This window comes from Chiloscyllium plagiosum, chromosome 3 (genome assembly GCF_004010195.1).
Source record: "Chiloscyllium plagiosum isolate BGI_BamShark_2017 chromosome 3, ASM401019v2, whole genome shotgun sequence".
In the NCBI taxonomy this organism is placed as follows: domain Eukaryota; kingdom Metazoa; phylum Chordata; class Chondrichthyes; order Orectolobiformes; family Hemiscylliidae; genus Chiloscyllium; species Chiloscyllium plagiosum.
The window spans coordinates 51,217,768-51,225,816 of record NC_057712.1 but is presented as its reverse complement, the minus strand read 5'-3'; positions in this window follow the sequence as shown (position 1 = coordinate 51,225,816).

The window sequence follows — 8,049 nt, the reverse complement described above, 5'->3', positions numbered from 1 at the left end:
CCACTCCACCCTCCTCGCTGCCCTATCACCTTCATCCCCACCACATTCACCCATTGTACTCTATGCTACCTTCCCCCACCCTCCTCTCTGATCTATCACCTCTATCCTTACCCCCATCCACCTATTGTACTCTTTGCTACCTTCTCCCCAGCCACACAGCCCCATTTATCTCTCCACCATGGAGGCTCCCTGCCTCTATTCCTGATGAAGGGCTTTTGCCCGAAACATCAATTTTCCTGCTCCTCAGATGCTGCCTGACCTGCTGTGCTTTTCTAGCACCATTCTGATCTAAAGTCTGGTTTCCAGCATCTGCAGTCCTCACTTTTGCCTAACAATATTATTATTGAGAGTTGCAAACATATTGGTGGTGGGTACAGCAAACCTAATGAATTAGACAATGTCACCAGTACTAGCAGCAAGCCCAGTGCGCTAGGCAACGTTACTGGGGCAGGAAGCAGCAAAACCAGTGCATTAAGTAATGTCACTGGGATTTGGAGCAATTAACTCAGAGCATAAGGCAATATCACTAGGGCTAGCTGCTGCAAACCGAGTGCACTAGGCAATGGCATTGAATCTGTAAACTTAATGTATTGGGGCTGGGAGCAGCAAACCCTGCAGTGAGAACTGCAAGTCAGGCTGGGAGCAGAAAACTCAGTGCTTGAGTGGGAAGTAATAAACTGGACAATGTCGTTGTGTATCAAATCCAATACACTGGACAATGCCACTGCGAATCAGAGCAGCAAGCACAGTGTGTAGAAACTTGTCACTAGGGATGGGAGCAACATAACTAGCAAGCACACTGGGTAATTTCACTAGGGCTGGTGGCCACACATCTACCACACTGGGCAAAGGGACTGGGAACAGCAAACAGTGCAGTGTGCAATGCTACTGGGGCTGGAAACAGCAAACCTCACATACTTGGCAATATAACTGGGGATGGCAGCAGCACACATAGTGCTCTAAGCAATGTCATTGGGACTTGGGCAACAAATCCAGTGCACTGAGTAATGCCATTGCAAATCAGGACAGCACCCAGTGTACTGAGATTTGACACTGGGTGTGATAGCTGCACACATAGTGCACTGGGCCATGGCATTGAAATCTATAGCAGTACAACAAGCACACTGTATAAAGTCACTGAGGCTGGAAGCAGCAAACCCACAGCACTGGTCAATGCCACTGAGGATGGCAGCAACACAGCTGATGCACTGAGCAATGTCACTGGTGTTTAGGACAACAAATCCAGTGTACCGGGCAATGCCACTGCAAGCCAAAGCAGTAAACCCAGCATACTGTGACTTGTCCCTGCCAATGGGAACAACACACTGGGCAATGTCACTGGGACTGGGAGCAATAAACCCTGTGTACCTTGCAATGCAACTGGGGTGGGGCATAGCAAATTTCATGCACGAGGCAAAGTTATTGAGTCTGACAGCAGCACACCTAGTGCACTGGGCAATGTTACTCATTGTGTTGGCCTATGTAACTGTGGCATTTAGCAGCACACTCAGTGCACTAGGAACGTCAATGTGACTCAGTAACAAAACCAGTCTACTGGAGCATGTAATTAGGGTTGGCAGCAGCAAAGACTCTGCACCAGACAATGTCACTGCAGATGAGGTTCCAAACCTACTGTACTGGGCAATCACAAATTGCAGCTGGGAGCTGCATACACTGTGTACTGGGACTGGATGCAGCAAAGTCTGTGCACTAGACAACATCACTGGGGCTGAGAGCAGCAAACCCAGGGAACTAGGCAATATCATTGGGACAGGGAGCAACAAATCCTATGCACTGAGCAATGTCACTGAGCCTAGGGACAACAAACACAGTACAATGAGTAATGCAAGTTGGATTTTGTGTAATGCCACTAGTACTGGGGGAATAAATCATTGCAAACTAGAGCAGCAAACCCAGTGTGCTTAGATTTGTCACTGCGATGGGAGCAGCACACTGGGCAATGACCATGGGGCTGGGAACAACAAACACAGTACATGCGTAATGTCACTGAGGCTGGGAACAACAACCTGGTGCAATGAACAATGCAAGTTAGATTTTGTGCAATGCCATTGGCACTGGGAGAATAAATGCAGTGCACTGGGCTTTGCCATTTAAGCTTGGAGCATCAAACTCAGTGCACTGGGTATGCCACTGCAAACTACAGCAACAAACCCAGTGTGCTTAGATTTATCCCTGGGGATGGGAACAGCACATCAACACACTGAGCAATTTCACTGGGGCTTGGACCAACAAACCTAGGGCACTGAGCAATGTCACCAAGGGACCCAGTAGATGTGGTGTATCTAGATTTCCAAAAGGCATTCAACAAGGTACCTCACAAAAAGTTGCTGCACAAGATAAAGATGCAAAGCTCTACAGGTAATGTATTAGCATGGATAGAGAATTGATTAACTAACAAGAAGTGGGGATAAATTAGTGTTTTTTTGGTTAGCAATCAGTGATTAGTGGTGTGCCTCAGGTTGGGACTGCAATTATTCACAATTTACATAGATGATTTGGAGTTGATGAGTGGTAGAGCAAAGTGTGCAGACGACTGAAACTTTGCAGAGGGACATAGATAGCTGAAGTGAATGGACAAAGGTCTGGCAGATGGAGTACAACTTTAATAAATGTAAAGTCATACATTTTGGGAGGAATAACAGTAGAAAGGAGTATTATTTGAATGGTTAAAAGATTATGATTTGAATGCTACTGTTCAGAGGGACCTGAATGCCCTTGTGCATGACTCACAGAAGGTTGGTCTGAAGATGCAACAGGTAATTAAGAAGGCAAATGAAATTTTGTCCTTCATTGCTAAAGGGATTGAGTTTAAAAGCAGGAAGGTTATGTTGCAGCTGTATAGGTTGCAGGTGAGGCCACACTGTACTGCATGCAGTTTTGGTCTTACTTGAGAAAGGATATACAGAGGAACCTCGATTATCCGAAGGATGCGGGTGGGCAGTATTTCATTTGGTTAATAGAATTCTGGATAATCGAATGCCGGATAACATAGTTTAGCCGAACATCGGGACCTTGCGATCTTTGCTGGATAATCCGATGTTCGAATAATCGAAGGCCGGATAATCGAGTAATCAAGGTTCCTCTGTACGGCACTAGAGGGGGTGCAGAAGAGGTTCACTAGGCTAATTCTGGAGTTGAGAGGGTTGACTAATGAGGAGAGACTAGGATTATATTCATTGGAATTTAGAAGAATGAGGGGGGATATTATAGAAACATATAAAATTATGAAGGGAATAAGAGAGGACGTTTGCTCTGGCAAGTGAAACTAGGACAAGAGGGTGTAGCCTCAAAGTTAGGGGGAGCAGATTTAGGACCGAACTGGGAGGGTTGTGAATCTGTGGAATTCCATGCCCAGTGAAGTAGTTAAGACTTCCTCATTGAATGTTTTTAAAGCTAAGATAGATAATTTTTTTGAACAGCAAAGGAATTAAGGGTTATGGTGAGAGGGCAGGTAAGTGGAGTTGAGGCCACAAAAAGATCAGCCATGATCTTACTGAATGGAAGAGCAGGCTCAAAGGGCCAGATGGTCTACTCCTGTTCCTACTCCTTATATTCTATGAGGCACCTAACCCACTGCACTGAGCAATAGCATTGTCATTCGGAGCAGTAAACCCAGTATATTGGACAATTTCACCAAAAATCTGAACAGTAAATCAATGTGCTGAAAGTTGTTCCTGGGGATGGTAGCTGCACAACTAATGCACTGGTCTTTGCCATTGCAGTTGGGAGCTGTAAACTCACTTTACTGAGACTTTCACTGGGTGAGGAATCACCAAAACCAGTACACTTGGCAATGTCATTAGGGCTGGGAGCAGGAACCCCAGTGCACTGTGCAATGCAACTGGACCGGGGAGCAGCAAATCTAATGCACTTGGCAATGTCACTGGTCTGGCAGCAGCACATCTCGTGCACTGAACAATGTCAATGGGAACAGGAACAGCAAGTCCCGTGCAGTGGGAAACATAAATTAGGCTGAGAACTGGAAACCCAATGCTCTGTGCAGTGCACCTGGGGCCGTCAGCAGGAAACCCAGTGCAATGCCACTGTGGCTGAGACCAGCAACCCAGTGCACTGTGCAATGCCATAGTTTCAGAGAACACAAAACCCAGTGCACTGGGCAAAGGGTTGGGGTTGGGTCCTTGCAGCATGTACTGGATAATGCAGACTTATAGACTCAGTTGATTTATGTTCATGCTTTTCTCAAAATGTCACTTGAACGAAGCTTGTCTAAAAGATCCAATAGAATTAGCTTGTCATAATACCACATAATGCCAATAAAATAAATGCAAGGAAGTGCTCCTGATCAATAAGTATCCCTTCATTATCATAAATGGATACATCATGCATGGACATTGCTATATGCAATTTTACCACATATTACAAAGTGAAGAATTCTATGTTGAAATTCAGCGAGACTTGACCAACATATAAGATTTTTATGACAGGTGGCAAGGAATACTTGTGCCAAACAAGTACAAGCAATGCCCTTCTACAACGAGGGAGAATCTAGTTATCACTCCTTGATATTCAATGTCATAATCATTACTGAATCTGCCACAACAACATCCTGGGGGTTAACATGACTAGAAATTAAAATGGACTAGGCACATAAATATTGTAGCTACTGGATGTAGGTGTGCTCGCTGAGCTGGAAGGTAACTTTTCAGACGTTTTGTCACCATACTAGGTCACATCTTCAGTGAGGAGAAAGTGAGGACTGCAGATGCTGGAGATCAGAGCTTAAAAATGTGTTGCTGGAAAAGCGCAGCAGGTCAGGCAGCATCAAAGGAACAGGAGAATCAACGTTTCGGGCATAAGCCCTTCTTCAGGAATGAGGAGGGTGTGCCAAGCAGGCCTTATGAAGAAGGGCTTATGCCCGAAACGTCGATTCTCCAGTTCCTTTGATGCTGCCTGACCTGCTGCACTTTTCCAGCAACACATTTTTAACATCTTCAGTGAACCTCCAGACGAAGTATTGCTGATGATTCCTGCTTTCTAATTATATGTTTGGGTTTCTTTGGGTTGGTGATGTCATTTCCAGTGGTGATGTCATTTTGTGTTCTTTTTCTCAGGGGTGGTAAATCGGGTCCAAGTCAATGTGCTTGTTGATACAGTTCCGGTTGGAATGCCATGCTTCTAGGAATTCTCATGTGTGTCTCTGTTTGGCTTGTCCCAGGATGGATGTGTTGTCCCAGTTGAAGTGGTGTCCTTCGTCATCTGTATGTAAGGATACTAGTGAGAGAGGGTCATGTCGTTTTGTGGCTAGTTGATGTTCATGTATCCTGGTGGTTAGTTTTCTGCTTGTTTGTCAAATGTAGTATTTGTTACAATCTTTGCACGGTAAATGACATTAGCTTTGCTTGTTGTTTGTATAGGGTCTTTCAAGTTGCTGTTTTAGTGTGTTGGTGGGTTTGTGGACAACCATGATGCCAAGGGGTCTGAGTAGTCTGGCAGTCATTTCTGAGATGTCTTTGATGTAGGGGAGAGTGGCTCGGGTTTCTGGACATGTTTTGTCTGCTTGTTTGGGTTTGTTGCTGAGAAATCTGCGGACTGTGTTCTTTGGGTACCCGTTCTTTTTGAATACACTGTATAGGTGATTTTCCTCTACTCTGTGTAGTTCCTCTGTGCTGCAGTGTGTGGTGGCTTGTTGGAATAATGTTCTGAAGCAGCTTTGTTTTTGGATATTGGGGTGATTGCTTCTATAGTTCGATATTGAACTGAATCTTACTGAATGGAAGAGCAGGCACAAAAGGCCAGATGGCCTACTCCTATTCCTACTTCTTATTGAAAATGAACCTTCCAGCTCAGCGAGCAAACGTACATCCAGAACCTCAACCTGACCTACAAATCTTCTCAAAACTCACTAATATTATAGCTACAATAGCAGGTCAGAGGCTAGGAATTTTGCAGTGAGTAACCCAAAGCTTATCTACCATCTACAAGGCCCAAGTCAGTAGTGTGATGAAAAACTCTCCACTTGACTGGATGAGTGCAGCTCCAACAACATTCAAGAAGCTTGACACCATCCAGGACAAAGCAGCTCCCTTGATTTGCACTGCACCTACAAACATCCACTCCCCCCACCACACACTCAGTAGCAGCAGTTGTATACTATCTACAATGCAAGTGCATTCAATATGCTCTTTTGCAGTATTATTATGGACCAGGCCAGATCCCCTCAAAACATTTTAAGAAGGTAGCCCAGAACCTAACTTTTCTAGTTGTTTTAAGCAGGAGTAAGGTGGATATTCTAGCAGTGATGCAGCTGGTCAAACCACATGGTTTTAAACAAAACAGAATTTATTTACATGCAAGCAAACGAAAACCAAATTTAGAATGACATAACTATTTAAAAACCCGGCCAACACGAAAACACAACTTAACAAAAAGCTGTACCAATTTCCTGCAACATTCCATAACTCAACCCTTGACAAAAAAATAAATTCAAACATAGGTTCTTTCAGATTGCAGAAAGAGAGAGGATCAGCATGGAGCTGTTTCTTTGGGTCCCCAACTAAAATGTAACCAGTAGCTTTGAACAAACTGCTTGCTAAAACCTGATCTGAGAGAACTGGCCATTCCCCTTTCATTGTACATGTGTTTTAAAAATAACTTAATAGCCTTATGCTGAGGCAATATCTGTTAGCCATGATCAAAGGCCTAATCCCATCCAAATCGAGACCTCTGCTATTTGCAACCGCCTATAAAAAAACACAAGGACATTAAGATTGGAGAGGGTTCTACCATTTGTTATAAAAGAGGATCAGACGGGGTTTATCGCAGATCAACTAATAACATTAGAAGAGTCTTAAATATGGTACAAGCCTGCCATCAGGGAGCGATACCGGGATTAGTTGTCTCCCTAGATGCAGAGAAGGTATTCGATTGGGTAGAATGGCCATATCTCTTTTATACGTTGGAACGGTTTGGTGTTGGAGGGGCCTTTACTAAATGGGTTACAGTATTATATAATGATCCTAAAGCAGCGGTGATTACCAATGGTGTAAGTTCGGATAGCTTTAGCGTTGACAGAGGTTGTCATCAGGGATGCCCTCTCTCACCACTATTATTTACAGTGGTGATTGAGCCGCTGGCGGAAGCTATATGAACTGACCCTAATTTAAACCGCCATGGAGGTTGGATCGGGTAAACATAAAATCACTCTCTATGCGGAGGACGTCCTTCGTTTTTCAAATGATCCATTGACATCCGTGCCTGCTTAATTCAAGTGGTTAACTTATTTGGTATGTTCTCAGGTTACCAAATCAATTTTATGAAATCGGATGCCATGCCCCTGGGAGGTCTTACCAGCATATCCAATTTTCCGGATGGATCCCGTTTCCCCTTTCGGTGGTCACTGGGAGGTTTTCTTTACTTTCGATTGGGTAGAATGTTTTTATTACTCTCGTGTTTGGTCAGCTATCTTATCTTCACCATGGACATCCAATCCCTGTACACCTCCATCCCCCATTACGAAGGACTCAAAGCCCTCCGCTTCTTCCTTTCCCGCCGTACCAACCAGGACCCTTCCACTGACACCTTCCTTCGACTGACTGAACTGGTCCTCACCCTGAACAACTTCTCTTTCCAATCCTCCCACTTCCTCCAAACGAAAGGAGTAGCCATGGGCACCCGCATGGGCCCCAGCTATGCCTGCCTCTTCGTAGGATATGTGGAACAGTCCATCTTCCGCAACTACACTGGCCCCACCCACCACCTTTTCCTCCGCTACATCGATGACTGTATCGGCGCCGCCTCGTGCCCCCACGAGGAGGTTGAACAGTTCATCCACTTCACCAAAACCTTCCACCCCGACCTCAAATTCACCTGGACAGTCTCAGATTCCTCCCTCCCCTTCCTCGACCTTTCTATTTCCATCTCAGGCGACCGAATCAACACGGACATCTACTACAAACCAACCGACTCCCACAGCTACCTGGACTACACCTCCTCCCACCCTACCTCTTGCAAAAATGCCATCCCGTATTCCCAATTCCTCCGCCTCCGCCGTATCTGCTCCCAGGAGGA